This window comes from Silene latifolia, chromosome Y (assembly GCF_048544455.1).
Source record: "Silene latifolia isolate original U9 population chromosome Y, ASM4854445v1, whole genome shotgun sequence".
Classification (NCBI taxonomy): Eukaryota; Viridiplantae; Streptophyta; class Magnoliopsida; order Caryophyllales; family Caryophyllaceae; genus Silene; species Silene latifolia.
In genome coordinates this window covers 121,157,829-121,175,703 of record NC_133538.1, presented here as the reverse complement: position 1 = coordinate 121,175,703, position 17,875 = coordinate 121,157,829, and positions in this window count along the sequence as shown.

The window sequence follows — 17,875 nt, the reverse complement described above, 5'->3', positions numbered from 1 at the left end:
CAGTCGCGTATCAGTGCTGTGGTGCTGGTTTTCTTATGTCAGTGGTGGAGTGGTGGTATTGTCAGTGGTTGAGTTTTATCACTTTATGGGATGAGGGAAGAGAAAGATACTTTAGTTGGGTTTCTACGATGCGCAAGTATGAATTGGAAAAGTTGTAATTTTGATTTTTTTCTTTAATAAAGGGTCTAAGGGTCGGGTATGGGTCTCATAACTTAGACCCAGACCCGGACCGAAATATTTTCTTAAGATCCATACCCGACCCATACCCATTGGGTCTGAAAAAATGAGACCCATTAGGGTCTGACCCTCAGGGTCTGGGTCGGGTCCCCGACCCACTGCCATACCTAGTCGAGACGATGCTGTTTTGCTACTCCAAATCTGAGCAGTTGTAAAGGAATAAGTAACAGAAAGCGCATAACACAATAACTAAAACCAGTGCGGTTCAGTGGTAAGCATTTGGCTCTTACCAGCCTATAGAGTGGAGTTCGATTCGATTCCTGGCAGAATCATATGCCACTTAATTTTGTTGGTTCCCTTGTATCTCGTAGCTTTTCTTCCTTTGTTACTTCGTATTTATCGTAACTTTTCAAATTGTTAATGTCCACTATATTTGCACACAATGGATTTTCTTTTTTCCTATTTTACCTAATAATATTTTTTCTTTTGAAAAATCTTACCTAATAATAATTGTGTTTGCCTATAATGGTTAAATTTTTTTATGACAAAGTGTCTAAATTGTATCGCAACTCTTCATGAAGATAAATTGATCGAATAATGTGAAAATTGAAGTCGTGATGATTAAGCGTTTTTTTATATCACAAAGCTATATAACCAAATTTATTGTCGAAATATAAAATAAAGATAAGTTATTAAATTGTAAAATGATAATTTTAAGTTAGTCTGGAGCGTTCATTTAGTTGTTGAGAAATTCTTTTGTATTTTTAATTTTTATATGTTATACAACAAATATTTTTTAATGATTTATTTCATCGTTTTGAATAACTATCCACTCAATATTTTTTTGATATCCCAGACATGAAATCCTAGCTTCGCCCCTGAATAGAATCACTAATTACAGAATTTAAAAATTAAGAATTAAGATTTAAGTAATTAAAAATCGACATCTAAATAAGATTAATCAGAATAAGAATTGAGTAACATGAAGACGGGAAATAAAAACAAATCTCTCTAGTTTTCTCTCCCCCTTCTCTCTAAAAAAACAAAACCCTAAATCCTCCCCTTTGCCGCCGCCGTTCTCCTCCTTCCTCCCACCGCCACCCATCATCCCCCTACTATGTCGCCGGGGATGGGGTCTCTCAAGACCTTTCTCCGGCGACCCGTCTCCTCTCTTCCGATTAACCCTCCTCTCCTTTCTTACCCACACCCGGTTCTGGATCGTACGGGTCTGCCCATTCCTCTCGGTCTGCGTGGTGTATGTGGGCTGTTCGGGTCTTATCGGACGATTTTGTTGAGGTGGTGTGGCAGGGTGGTGCTTGGATCTGGCGGTGTTGTGGGTTGGTAGGGAGGCGGTGGTTTCCGTCTTTTTTTCCTGTGTTCTGCTTTGTTTCCTTTATGTTTTTGTTTTTTTTCCGCTTTTGTTATTGTTTCGTCTCTCTTTCTGAGGGCTCTGTCCCCGTCTATCGGTGGTGTCCGTCTATCCGTTTGAGAGCTTTCGTTTTCTGGTTCGTTTGCAGTTTTCTAATAAGTCAGCAGAAGATCAGCGTTGTTATAGATCGTTATATGGTTTTACATATTTTGTTCGATTCATGGCTACAATCAATCACGTCAGAAGAAATGGATACTCGTCAAGGAAGATTCGGAGACCCTCTTATGGATGAAAGCCTTTTGCGGCGAATCGATGATAGAGACTCTGTTGCAGTGTTTCATTCTTTGAACAATAATTTATTTCCTATGGTTGTAATCGATTTGTATCCGATTGAGCTTGGCATATGTTGTAGTTGTCGTATGACTTTTTATTAATGATAATGATCTTTTCTCAAAAAAAAAAAGAATAAGAATTGAGTAGAGGAGAGGGGAGAGTGTAATTAAACGGTATATAAAACGTGGGGAGACCCATATGCAGCCAAATTTATAAAACTCCTCAGCCAATAGGAAGCCTTGAAAAAACTTAGCTTTTATACTATGTAGATTACTCCGTATCCTTTTAATAAAACCGTATTACAATATAAGATCATCTCGCAAGATACCTACTAAAAAAATAATACACAACTAGTTTAACACCCGTCAAAATTCAAGGGGTTGTTTTATATGTTTAAAAATTAAATTTATTTGTTGATTTTTGTGAATGAATGTATAACGGTTTATCATTGGTCACAAATGAGAAATTTTGATATTTTTATATCAATTAAAATTTATGATCTACAATACATGTTCTAAATCACAATTAAGATACAAAATTTCAACTTAATTATAACATACATTAACGGTTCCCGTTGTTAGCTAATATTGTTATTTTCACTACTTCATCAATTAATATGGTTGCCTTTATTACAATCGTTGATACTATTGTAATTTAAGTATTACTGTTGGTACCATCTTTATTTTTAGAACTCCCTCTATTATTAATATTAATTTCATCTACGCTGCTACTACTGTTATTTTTTCTACGCTTTTTGGTATAATTGTTACTTGTATTACTAACTATAGTAAATTTCATCACGTATATTCAATAATAATGAGCTAACTTCAAATTGTAAAGATTTTGAACATAAAATAGAGCTTAAATGCGTGTTATTAGTTACAAATTTCTGTGTGATGATTCACCGTGCAAAAATAGAGCTTAAATTTTGACTTTTTTTTTATTACTACTCTTCCCATTTATTTGAACAGTTCTCGCAAAATAAATGCTTGATGAAAGTCTTAAATATCGGATTTGAGGCACCGTCATTCCTGTCAACAACAATCACGTCAATAATCACGAAAACATTTTTTCTTATTTTCAAATTGAAAATGTAATTTTTATAGACAATAAAAAATGAATTGTTTATAAAAAATTTCTATGTTATTATTGTGTTCACAACTTCACCCTTCTTTTGCTACCCCAAATATTGAATCCTAGCTCTGCCCCTACCGCCATTATCACTCATCGTGGATATGTATTCATGCACTATACACCATTTTTAATTGAAGATATTAAGTTTTTTCATATATTATTTTTTGTGTTATTGCAATATATATCTATTATCAGTATAAAGTATTAGTAGAACAAATGACTTTACATGTAAAATATTACTTTCTAACACTCCTTAGAGCTGACACATGAAGAGTTAAGACGGAATAAAGCGTTGAGAACACCTAATATGTATCCCATTATATATTCCAGAATTCCTTTTAAACATATACTAAGTACTACTCCGTAAGAAATACGTAACACAAATAATAGAGTAAAACGATTTTACCCTGTGCGATGTGTATTTTCTGTAAAATTGTTATTCGTTTCATCAAAATTTCTACAACCACCAACTTCCTCCGATAATTTTTTTCGCGAACAACCACTGACCCGCCTCATTATTGGCGTCCGCCGTTCTGGTCAATCCTTGTCGTCCCCATATGCCCTCCTTGACGACATCGATACTAAACATAAAAAGGAGATTTATGGGCGGATTTGAAGAGACTAAGGGTCCGTTTGGATACCATATTAGGAGGGAATGGGAGGGGAGGGGGAGTGAGGGGAGGGGAGGGGAGGGTAAATAAATTGAGGTTGCTTGGATAACAAAAATGGCGAGAGGGAAATGGAAGGGGAGGAAGGAGAATGGATGGAGGATATTGATGGTAAATGATGACTAATGACAATAATGCCCTTATTTTTCCATCTAAGTTAGAAGGGAGATGGCAGCTTATTTGTGTATTCACTTTGCACTGTTACGCAGTTTTATAATTATTCTTTTTTTTTTTTCCTTTTTAATTTTGAGCAGCTTCATCATTATTCTTTTTTTTTCTTTTTAATTTTGAGGAAATGCAGCCTTATTATTCTCTACAACTGTTCACCACGAATTTATCAGCTATAAGAAATTCAATAATTTAATAAATTCTTGTGGATTTTCGGAAATTGATCATTGCTTCATCTAATTTACGTAAGTTTTCCACCTCGTCAATCCTCTTGTACTAGAATCCTGTTGAAATCTCATTGATATTGATATGGGAGGAAAGACAGAGGCAGAAAGAGAAAACGAAAAGGGAGACGGAGAATAAAAAACTATAAAGAAGACGAGCATCGCTCTCCAAAACTCGAAAAAACCACCTGATTAGTTAAGATGCTAACAGCTTAAAATAAAATCTTAAGCATACATGTTTAGATAGCTAAAATCTTACGACATACAACGAGATTAAACACTGGATCAAGTCTACTAACATCCGCAATAATTAGCATTACAAAACTATGATACTTATTTAAATATAAGTAGCTATAGCTTCAGCTACATTTTTTCTGGTTACTTCACTCATCGTCAATCATTATCTCGATTAAATACTCATTTCGCTCTTCAGGTAGGCTCCTAAACAACTCTCTCACCCTCGTTTGCTTGGCACTTAAGAACCTATAAGCTTTCCAACGAGTAATCTGATCAAGCTCCATCCTTGATAACTCTTCAAATACCTCTTGACTTGTATAAACTCGAGGACGACCCTTCTCAATTACTTCATTTCCCTCTCGAAGAGCCTGTGCAACATTGTCCAACCCTTGTTTGATGATTGAAATTTCTTCCCGCAAAACGTCTGACACGTCTGTCGCGTACCTGTCAAAAATAACCAACTGGCTCTAACTAATATAGCTAGGGAAGTCGGGTCGAATCCACAGAGAGGTAGGAATTTGTCGGCTGAATTTAAGTTCGTCCAAGTAACCAATTTGGGGGTTTATAAAATGTGATTTCTAAACTAAGAGGATAAGGAAAAGAGAAATAAAATGAAGGAGTTTAACAGATAAAGGAGAATAGCTAAGACAAACGGTTCACCATAATCATCTGGTCGAGTAATCTAGGTCCCAGTCAATGCGATGCGGTCTAAGGGGTAGCGAACGTCACCTTTCGGTCATTAATTCACCCTAAAGTGTAAACAGTTTAACTTTCGCCCTCGCTGCAATACTCTATTGTTCGCTACTAGTCTGCCTCTTCCAACCTTTCGGTCCAGGTCAAGGTCCACTAAGAATAAGGGTCTAACTGCGTCGACTCAATTAGGCAATTACAATTAATTGTAGCATTTAAACAACAAAGACGGCACCAGCATTAACCTAGTAAATCGACTACTCTCCCTTCATATTATGGATCCCCTATAGTCTTAGCATAGGGAAATTAGCTACTCATAATTGTCGGACTAACAATTACAATAACCAAATAATTAAGACTAAACATTATGATGAAATTAATAAGAATCCGATTGAACGATTATAAAACAAAGAGAAGAAGGATTTTAAGCAGTAATAAGATTAAGAAATAAACTAGATTGATAATACCGAATCCGAGTAGCAAAGTGTAGAGAGTAAAAGTCCAAAGAATGGTGACAAAAAGTGGCCGTCAAATCAACCAAGTGAAGAGATGAGTAACGTAATTACTCCTCTCCAGTCTTATACTAAAATTCACTCTCAAACCTAATCTATGGACTGATTACAAAAGCCCATAAATAATTAGGCGGAAATTAACTAAAACACACAACACCACTCGATCGAGCAAGAATAATCACCAAACCACTCGATCGAGTAGATGTGACCCACTCGATCGAGCACCACTAGCATAAACTCCTCGATCGACCCCTCAAACAGCTCGATCGATCAATCTTGAGTGTATAAAGCATTCGATCGAAAGCGATTAACCACTCGATCGAGCTACATAGGCACGTTAGACCTTGAATTGCTTCCCAAACTCGGCTCATGCGTCTTCCAAGTGTTAGATTTCCAAGCTCCAGCTCCTTATTTTCCATGAATGCATTCAATTGGGACGATTAAGGCTCGATTTAGCTTCTCTTGATCAATTCCTGCAAATTACAATAAACGGACCAAAGTAGAATATTCGGGGGTATTTGTAGCCAGATGCTACATAAAAAGCACAGAAATGCGTGTAAAAATGAGGTGAAAACCTTATATAAAAGACACGCATCAAATCTCCCCAAACCAAACCTTTGCTTGTCCCCAAGCAAATATGAATGCAACTAAAGGATGAACAATGGAACGGGACCAACGCATCAGCTACAAAGCACCCACTAGAACCAATTTAATGCGATAACATGACAAAGTAGCAGTAAAAAGTGCAAACGAGTTAAATTAATGTTTCAAACTTACTGAACCATCGACCTTGCAAGACTCAAAAGGTATCGGACTCTCACGGGTCGCTCGTCACTCAAAAACAGGCACAAGGTGAGTATATATGTGAAAGATAGAAAGAAGTAAGACACTCACCTAACTCGACCTATAAGAACATGCATGCAGTCAACATGAATAAAGTCTCTACAACTGTACATAAGCACTCCAACCATACTAATGACCAAGACACGTGCCGAGGACTTACATTTGGGTAAGTGAGGTAGTGGGTAAGAAGGGGCTAAAATGAATTTGGATATGTGGGGTTAGTAGCCAGGCTAGCAACATCAGATCCAAATAGTAACTGCATCCCAACTTCGTACTTATGACGTCAAGATAAAACGGTGCAAAATTATGCACTAAACTCACAAACACCAAATACCGTCAACTCCCCATAAAATATAGATAAGGCATGGGAGTGTGAATCATTATGCAATTCTGATTCTTTTTCAAAAATAATCTTTCTGCTTTTTTCTTTTTTTTTTTCTTTTCTTTTTTCGCATTTCTCGTTCTCTTTTTTTTTTCTTTCTTTTTCAACAATTCGACAATTTCCTTCTTTCTTTCTTTCCCTTCAATTCTTCCACCATCTTCTGAAATCAGATGAAATAACCATATCGTAATATACATTCCAAGAACTACTCATTACTAGCTCAGCTAGGGTAGGAAGTATTATAGAAAGTAGTTGATAGGACAAAAAGGGCAATTTGGCTATGTGAGGCTCATGGGTAGAATGAAATAAAGGGGACTGCCTCTCCTAACACGTGTCACCATCCACAAACCGAATGCATACAGGTATTAAGAAGACTAGACTCATGCTTATGCAAATTGATGTTACATGTCTTAGAGAGAGTACTACTCACATCCTAAATGAAACCGGTCATGAATGTCACCAGTTTATAAAGCTCTAGCCTCAGAATGTAATGTAGCTTGCCGACATAGTAAATCAAGTCTATTCGTTCAGGTAAGGAAGAAACAAAAACTCGTAGATTATGCACATAATCACGCCAACTAAATGTCAAGAAAATGCAAGGCTCAAATAAGGGTTCAAAGTAGCGTCAATGTTCAAACGTTCCGACTCAAATCAAACATGAAATTTTTTTTGAAAATTTTTGAATTTTATTGAATTTTATGATTTTTTGGATTAAAACAAACAACAATGCATGCGGAGATAATAAATATGGAAGCAGAAATGCAAGAAAACATGCAGACATGGATATGGATGCATACCTCCCCAAACCAAACCGTACAATGTCCTCATTGTACTAAAAATAGGGAAAGAAATGCAAACTTGAAAGGAAAAGGAAAAGTGGAGTCGGAAAACTTACAAAACGTCGTAAGGAGGGACCTCCCCAAACCGACCATGAACATGGGAGGTCAAAGAAAGTCAAACAGTGGCTCCATAGACGTAAAACAGCAGCTGGAGGTCATAACCATTCGATCGAGTAAGCTGGAGCATGACTCGATCGAATGAACCGATGCATTAGAATAGCTCGATCGAATGAAGAATCACTCGATCGAGTAAACACGGGTTTGGATCTGGTCGATCGAGGACATTTTCACTCGATCGAGTAACGGCTGCATCAGAAAGTGCTCGATCGAACACCAAATCATTCGATCGAGTGCTTTGACCTACAAAAGACGCATTAAACGCAAGGAAAGTACAAAGGAGGTTCATAAAACAGCGTCTAAAGTTCAACGTAAAGCTAAAGAAAAACAAATAGTTCAACAAAAGTACAAATAAAACAGTCCGGGCTGCCTCCCGGAGAGCGCTGGTTTAAGAGGTCCCGCACGACCTTTCTGGCATCAGTTAACTGGCGCGTCGAGCTCGTCGAAGCGCAAGACTTCAACGCGGTTGTCCGCTTCACTCGCCTCGTGGTAATGCTTCACATATTGGCCATTCACCTTGAATCTATGACCCTCGGAATCTTCAAGCTCTACGGATCCAAATTTGGTAACAGCTGTCACCGTATATGGACCACTCCATCTGGACTTCAGCTTGCCAGGAAATAGTCTCAGGGCATTAAACAAAGAAGCACCTTCCGCCCGCATGAAACTCCCGAGGTAGGATTCTCTTGTCATGCCATCTCTTCGTCTTTTCCTTGTAAATGCGCGAGTACATCATAGGCATTAAGCCTAAACTCCTCTAATTCATCTAGCTGCAAAAGACGATTCAGACCACACAATTTAGGATCATAATTAAGCTCACAAATTGCCTACCAGGCCTTACATTCCACTCACGGGTAAGTGACACGATTTCCCATAAACTAACCTATAAGGTGATGCACCAATTGGTGTCTTAAAGGCAGTTCTATAAGCCCATAATGTGTCATCTAACTTAAGACTCCAGTCTTTCCGTGATTTAGAAACTACCTTAGACAAGATCTCTTTCACTCACGATTAGAGACCTCTACACGACCACTAGTTTGGGGATGATACCCCAAACCACGCCGGTGTTGGACACCAACTCTAGACAGTATGGAAGTGAGTTTCTTTTCCTTAAAATGCATCCCCCCATCACTAATGACGACCCTAGGGACACCAAAACGGGGGAATATGATCTTTTTAAACATCTTTATCACGGTCTTACCATCACAATGAGGTGAAGCAATTGCCTCAACCCATTTTGACACATAGTCTACAGCTACTAAGATGTACCTGTTACCTTATCGGACTTTGGACGAGAACGGTCCTTGGAAATCAATGCCCCAGACATCGAAAACCTCAACCTCTAGGATGCCGTTTTGTGGCATCTCATGTCTCTTCGAAATGTTCCCTGATCGTTGGCAAGCATCACAAGCTGAAACAAAAGACTTGGCGTCAGCAAACAAAGAAGGCCAGTAAAAACCAAACTGAAGTACCTTAGCCACGGTGCGCGATGGACCGTGGTGACCACTATATGAAGAGGAGTGACAGCCTTCCAGGACTATTTTGGTCTCCCACTGCAGAATACACCGTCTGTAGAGATCGTCTGCACATTCCTTAAACAAGTAAGGGTCATCCTGATAGTGCGCTGCTTAGCGTTATATAGAAAACGCTTCTTTTGCTGATGAGAAAGGTCAGGCGGCAGCTCGCCACTGACAACGAAGTTAGCTATATCTGCATACCAAGGTTCTTGGTTAACAATAGACGACACAACAGCAAAAAAAGTATCGTCAGGAAAAGAATCATCAATGGGTAGAGAATCTTCCCCTTCTTGTGAATCAGCCGCGACAAGTGATCAGCTACAACGTTCTCAGCTCCTTTCTTATCCTTAATCTGCAAGTCAAACTCCTGAAGAAGGAGTATCCATCTCAGTAGCCGTGGTTTAGCCTCCTTCTTAGCAAGGAGATGCCTCAAAGCTGCATGGTCGGTAACAACGGTGACTTCGACCCAACTAAATAAGTACGAAACTTCTCTAAGGCATAAACTACGACTAATGACTCCTTCTCGATGGTAGTGTACTTCACTTGAGCCTCATCCGAGTTCGGCTCGCATAGTAAATAGCGTTCAAGGCTTTGTCCTTTCTCTGGCCAAGCACCGCTCCTAGTGCATAGTCACTCGCATCGCACATGATCTCAAACGGCAAGTCCCAATTGGGGGAGGTGTATGATCGGCGCGGAGACTAAGGCCCGCTTTAACTGTTAAAAGCAGAAAGACAAGCGTCGAGAAACACAAAAGGGGCATCCTTAAGCAGCAATTGTGTGAGTGGTTTAGCAATTTTGGAGAAATCCTTGATAAACCGGCGGTAAAAACCGGCGTGACCAAGGAAGCTCCTCACCCCCTTAACATTAACAGGAGGTGGTAATTGCTGAATCACTTCCACCTTTGCTTTATCAACTTCTATTCCCCTATCAGAAACCAAGTGCCCTAAGACAACTCCCTCGTTGACCATAAAGTGGCACTTCTCCCAGTTCAGCACAAGATTAACCTCAATACAGCGCTGCAACACTTTCTCAAGGTTAGACAGACAGTCAGAAAAATCACTTCCATATACACTAAAGTCATCCATAAAAACTTCCATGATAGACTCAATATACTCTGAAAATATCCCCATCATACACCTTTGGAAGGTAGCAGGGGCATTGCACAAACCAAAAGGCATTCTGCGATACGCAAAAACGCCCTTAGGACAGGTAAATGTAGTCTTGGCCTGATCGTCTGGGTGGATAGGGATCTGAAAGAACCCTGAATACCCGTCTAGATAGCAGAAAAATTTATGAGAAGCTAACCTTTCTACCATTTGATCAATAAAAGGAAGGGGAAAGTGATCTTTCTTAGTGGCGGCATTTAGCTGTCTGTAATCTATGCACATCCGCCAACCAGTTACTACGCGAGTAGGTATTAATTCATTCTTCTCATTATTAACTACAGTTGTCCCTCCTTTCTTCGGGACCACCTGTACTAGACTCACCCATTTAGAATTACCGACAGAATAAATAATACCTGCGTCTAGCAGCTTCATTACCTCAGCCATCACGACATCCTGCATCTTCTGGTTCACTGCTACCGACCCTGTCTCGCAAGGTTTGTGATCCTCCTCCACTCTATCTGTGCATACAAATATCGGGACTAATCCCCGTGATATCGTCCAGTGAATAGCCCATTGCCTTCCTGTTTTTCTTGAGCACAGCTAACAAAGAGGTCAGCTGCTCATCACTAAGCTTAGCACTAACAATGACTGGATATTGCTCTGTATCGTCTAAGAAAGCATATTTAAGATGAGAAAGGAGAGGCTTACGTTCCGGTACCTTTACCTCTATGGAGCAAAGAGTGCTGATCATTTGTTCCACCTGCTCTCCTTCATGCTCATCTAAATCATCAACGAGCAAGTCCAACGCAGCGTCATCGTCCTCTTGGCTATCTGCACACTCATCAAAAAGCATGAGAGCTTCTAGTGGGTCCTTCATAAAAGAACCCGACCAGAAGTCATAAATAGACTCATCAATAATATCGACCGAATAGCAAGTGTCCTCATAATTGGGTGGGCTAAAGTACTGGGCAAACTGAATGTGATAGCGTCATCCCCTACTACAAGAGTCAGACGCCCTTGTCTGACATCAATAACAGCCCCAGCTGTACAAAGGAATGGTCTTCCTAAGATAATTTGGGTCCGGGTGTCCTCAGCTATATCCAAAACAATGAAATCTACTGGGATGTAAAGCTTGCCTATTTTCACAGGCACATCCTCTAAGACACCTAAGGGTCTCCTAACGAGATCTATCACCCATCATCAGTAGGGTAATGTTGGTCACTTTGAAGTGACTCATCTTCAGTTTCTTGCAGACAGGAAGGGGCATGACACTAACACTGGCACCTAAATCGCAAAGGGCCTTATCAATAACCATATTGCCTATGACACAAGTGATAGAAAAACTGCCCGGGTCTTTCATTTTTGGAGGGGCCTTATTTAACAGCAAGTTACTAGACTCTTCCATAAATGAAATCGTCTCAAATTCACTCAAGTTTCTCTTACGCGTCACGATATCCTTCATAAACTTAGCGTAAGTGGGTACCTGAGTAACAAGTTCGGAAAAAGGGACGATTACCGGAGGTTCTTCACGATGTCCACGAACTTACCGTCATTGTTGCTCGATCTTTGCGTCCTTCAGACGGCTTGGGAAGGGTACCCTGGTAGCGATGAGTGGTCCCGCAACCTTTTCTTTACCCTTATCAATGCGTGGCGTCTCCACAATGAGGGGAAGATGACACGGTGGCGGTATTAGATCTTGAATTAGGATTTCCGCCACTTAAAAATCGGATCGAGTACCTTGATCGCTCGATCGACCATGTTCTTCACTCGATCGAGTGATTTCTTCAGCAGAGTTGCTCGATCGAGTAGTATTATCGCTCGATCGACCAACTTGGAATTCTGCGCTTCTCGATCGACCGCCATTGTCACTCGATCGAGTGACTGGATGATTAGAACCGCTCGATCGAGTAGATGAGTTGCTCGATCGAGTGGTTACTGCACACGCAGCAAGTATTTCCTGCAAAAACTCGTCTAGATCATCATCTGAGTCATCATCAGCTGTCAAAACCTCGTCTTCTTCATGAGTAAGGTCATTTTGAAAGTTCATTGCACTGACTGGATCGCAAATTGGAAGAAGTTTGGCTTGGTCTGTCGCGAATGTTAACTGCGCGACTTGTTCTTTCAATTCCGATATAACCGTTTTGATTCTTGTGACATCTTTGACATACTCATCATAATGGATTTCAACTCGGCAATTTCTTCTCTTGCGAGAGGAGAGACCGGTTGTGTAATCGGGCGTAGAAGGGGTAGAATCATTCTTGATTTCTTCATACAACTGGGAGAAGGGAACTCCCTGCTTGTATTTCTTATATGCAAGGGCGCGCTCTACACTTGCCATGCATTCATAAAGATCGTGCCCTTCCTCGCCACATCTACCACATGGCTCTGTATGCTCTGTAATCGTAGGCATATTGGCAAACAACTTTCAAAGCAACAGCTAATCTGCAAAACTGATCAAAACCTTGCAGAAAATGAGATCAGCCTCAAGGAATAAATTCCTTGAGACAAAAGACAAACTTAATTAAAGCAACAAAATTGCGCCACCTCCCCAAGAACGGCGCCAAAATTTGATACGTCCTGTCGCGTACTGTCAAAAATAACCAACTGGCTCTAACTAATATAGCTAGGGAAGTCGGGTCGAATCCACAGAGAGGTAGGAATTTGTCGGCTGAATTTAAGTTCGTCCAAGTAACCAATTTGGGGGTTTATAAAATGTGATTTCTAAACTAAGAGGATAAGGAAAAGAGAAATAAAAGGAAGGAGTTTAACAGATAAAGGAGAATAGCTAAGATAAACGGTTCACCATAATCATCTGGTCGAGTAATCTAGGTCCCAGGTCAATGCAGTACGGTCTAAGGGGTAGCGAACGTCACCTTTCGGTCCTTAATTAAACCTAAAGTGTAAACAGTTTAACTTTCGCCCTCGCTGCAATACTCTATTGTTCGCTACTAGTCTGCCTCTTCCAACCTTTCGGTCCAGGTCAAGGTCCACTAAGAATAAGGGTCTAACTGCGTCGACTCAATTAGGCAATTACAATTAATTGTAGCATTTAAACAACAAAGACGGCACCAGCATTAACCTAGTAAATCGACTACTCTCCCTTCATATTATGGATCCCCTATAGTCTTAGCATAGGGAAATTAGCTACTCATAATTGTCGGACTAACAATTACAATAACCAAATAATTAAGACTAAACATGATGATGAAATTAATAAGAATCCGATTGAACGATTATAAAACAAAGAGAAGAAGGATTTTAAGCAGTAATAAGATTAAGAAATAAACTAGATTGATAATACCAAATCCGAGTAGCAAAGTGTAGAGAGTAAAAGTCCAAAGAATGGTGACAAAAAGTGGCCGTCAAATCAACCAAGTGAAGAGATGAGTAACGTAATTACTCCTCTCCAGTCTTATACTAAAATTCACTCTCAAACCTAATCTATGGACTGATTACAAAAGCCCATAAATAATTAGGCGGAAATTAACTAAAACACACGACACCACTCGATCGAGCAAGAATAATCACCAAACCACTCAATCGAGTAGATGTGACCCACTCGATCGAGCACCACTAGCATAAACTCCTCGATCGACCCCTCAAACAGCTCGATCGATCAATCTTGAGTGTATAAAGCATTCGATCGAGCAGTTAACCACTCGATCAAGCTACATAGGCACGTTAGACCTTGAATTGCTTCCCAAACTCGGCTCATGCGTCTTCCAAGTGTTAGATTTCCAAGCTCCAGCTCCTTATTTTCCATGAATGCATGCAATTGGGACAGTTAAGGCTCGATTTAGCTTCTCTTCAGTCAATTCCTGCAAATTACAATAAAAGGACCAAAGTAGAATATTCGGGGGTATTTGTAGCCAGATGCTACATAAAAAGCACAGAAATGCGTGTAAAAATGAGGTGAAAACCTTATATAAAAGACACGCATCAACGTCTTCAGTTGCCTTTCTTTTTTTTCCCTTTCTTAGAATCATCCGAGTCTTTAGAATCACCCGTCTTACCTTCCATCGTGCCCCAATCATTCGAGTCAATAATAGTTGCTGTCATGTGAACACTCTTCTCCTTAGCTGTAGTGGATTCAGCACTAGTAGCTCGATCTTGTGAAAAAAGCTTAGCCAACAAATCAAAGTGAGGAAAAGGGGTGTTTTTCCATTTCTTAGCTTCTGGTTTTTTCTGAAAACGATTCAAGATAGCAATCATCAGCTCCTAACACCAATCATCAGCAACAATTTACTCACTAATATTTACAAACAGACCATTTTGCTAAGTCCATGATTAAGATGGGTAATATATCCCCATTAGCAGGAAATCAAGGTGAAGTTCGAAAGGTTTTCAGAAGGGCTAATCACTATTATTAACAATAATCTTCTAAAACAAAAATTAACAGTGATTATTAACCACAACCACAGTGACTATCAAGACGATTTTTTCTGCATAATGAAATAATTTAATCTAGTGTTCAGTGTTGTGAATTGATGTAAGTAAATTATTCATGTTTGTCATAAAGATTTTCTGGTTGTCGGAGATAATACAAGTGAAAATACAAGTGAAAGAAAATACAAGTGAAAATCCTTGTCGGTTCCCTACAAATTCATGCCATTTTTATTTGATGAAAATGTAAGCCATTGTATTAATCAATAATCGCGAATACCAAATACACCCAGGATCTCCTATCACATCTAATACACCAATACTGATTTCAATCCAAAAACAAGTAACGCAATCTGCTCAGAACTTAACACTACTGCACTAGCTGTAAAATTCACTCTCTATGAGCTTCCTTCCTCATTTTAGGCAACTAGTTATGCAATCTATTTCGAAGCACAGTTAGTTACTACTTACTACGGATTATGAAATGAGTAGCAAGAAGTCAAAAGAAATAGATAGTTATTAAGTACATACCTCGAGTAGCGATTCCCAAACTTCATCTTCATTGTCAAACATCGTTGTCACTTCATTCCATCCCCAACCGCTAGCACCGAATAGATCAAACACATCATTAAAGTTTTTCTTTATTGGCTTAAGACGATTCTTTAGGTGAGCTTTGGTGAGAGGCTGATTTATTTTCTCTGAACATTCTTTAACAATGTTATCATATGCATGCGAAGTGAAACTCCCATCGACTCGATTCCCAAGAACAACTTGATTCATTAACGCGTCAATAAAAACTTTATCCATCCGATCAGTCCATCTCAAGGAGGATGAGCCTGGAGCTTCCATTTTTTCTGTTGTCCCATTTTCTATACTAACAGTACATAGAAAATGACAGTAAAAGAGATGAAATTATTTAAAAACTGACAGGAACACAAAATGAGCAAATTACATAAAATGGAATAGAAATTATGTCATAAATTGTAAAGGCAAACTTGATAACAAACTAGTAGTTTGGCAGCCAGCAGCATGCTCACAAAAATACAAATGCTCAACAGTTCAAACATGAAAAAAAGCAATATAAGCAAATGCTCACAAAAGTCATTATAGTAAATAATCCCTCCACATTTGAGAAGCAATCTCATCCCTAAATTTGGCGGCCTTGATTGAGTCTTCTTTACTTGAAACAAGGTCTCCCTCTTCAATATTTTCAGCTAGCTCTAGGTCTACTTCTTCAACAAGGCGCTGGTTGTATTCATGATCGACTCCCATAAGGAAGTTGTGAATGATATAACATGCCAAAATCATTTTAGTTACCGTCTTTTGTGAATAATGAGGCTCGTTCGTACTTCCAATTATTGCAAATTGTTTCTTTAAAACTCCAAAAGTCCTCTCAATTGCATTGCGAAGTGAGGCATATCGATGATTAAATAGCTCATGAGAGTTTTCAGGAGCACGAGAGGTATATTCTTTCAAATGATATCTTACACCTCTATATGGTGTAATCAAGCACGATTTTAACATATAACTAGCGTCCCCAAGATAGTAAGTACTTACCATGAGGTATTATTAATTTATCATGCCTAGAATATAATACATTCTGAACAATTCTAGAATCTGAAGCAGTGCCCTCCCAACCAGCTAACACATAAGAGAACTTGAGATCAAAAGTACAAGCTGCCAACACATTTTGAGAGGTAAATCCCTTTCTACATCGAAACCTAGAAGCCTGTGCACCAGAAAATTTCACACGAATGTGTGTCCCATCAATAACACCTACACAATCCTTAAAGTATGGGAAAAAACGACTATCGTTTTGAATTTCAGGTGGGATATCCGTTCCTTTGGGCTGTTTGAGAACCATGTCTCCCATTGATATAATGGCATCCAAAACTCGGTGAAAGTGTCGACTAGTGGTCTCACCCGAACGTTTGAAAAAGGAGCTAAGGGTGATGTTACTAGCATTATGGCCAATAATATGTAAAAATTTTGCCACTTGCTCCTCTACCGAAGATCGTCTTGTGTCTAATAAATATCTCCCATCTCTAAGAATTTTACAAAACCTTTCAAAATCATGTGGGCTCATCCTAATTAGACCCTGACAAGTTCTAGTAACCTTAATATCATCCATTAGCTCAAAACGTCTCCTTTCTCTTTTCATGTATGCATCCAAAGTGTTTTTTCTGTTGAAAGTTTTAGGTTGATCACAAATGGTTCTCAAAGAAGTAAAATATGCAATATAAGCAGCTACATGAACAACAGCTTCACGACGTTTTTTCCCCCATATAAATTCTAAATTTTCATTCTCTTCATCCTCTCCATGAGCCACCATATCATCATTATCACCAATCAATAATTCATTTCCATCACTCTCCAAATCTCTCTCCATATCCTAAACAGATACCTAAACTGTCAAGATGACAATAATAAATAAATATAGCAAATGCATTTACGTACATCAATCAATTCCAGCTCTTGTAAAATTGAAAACAAAGGATAAAAACTCAGAACCCACAACCAAACAAATAGTAGGTCAAAGACACAATAATCGACATGCACACATATTTTCAACAAGAAACACAACATTCAAGTAGACAAGTATTACACTAAGCAATAAGACGAGCCCATGACGAATGTCTCCATTTCTTAATATTAATAATGTCTCCATTCTATCTTAAACAGAAAGAAAAATCCATAAATCATTTATCAAACAGAAAGACCGTAACTACTACGAATTATGGTTTCTATAGAACTCATCATCTCCCACGAATCTTAAACCGCTACAAACACGAATAAAAAACAAAGTATAACATCACAGCAGCAAAAGGTTAGCTAGCCTAATCATCTTGTACAACAACAACATTTAACCCACAAATGACAAATTATACAGCAACAATCCCAATTCACAAAATGTAATAATCGAATTACAGTTTTCAATCGAATACAATTACGCTAGAAAATATAATAATCGAATTACAGTTTTCGATCGAATATGTAATTTAATCGAACTAAATATATAATGCGATCGAATTACCATCGAAAAATCAATAGAACTTGAGTTCAAGTATTAAAAAAAATTACAGAAGAAGAGATAGAAGAGAGAAAACAAGCCTGATAATCTGAATTTGAGATTGAATTAATTTGGAATTCGATTTGCAATCATAAATCCCCAATTA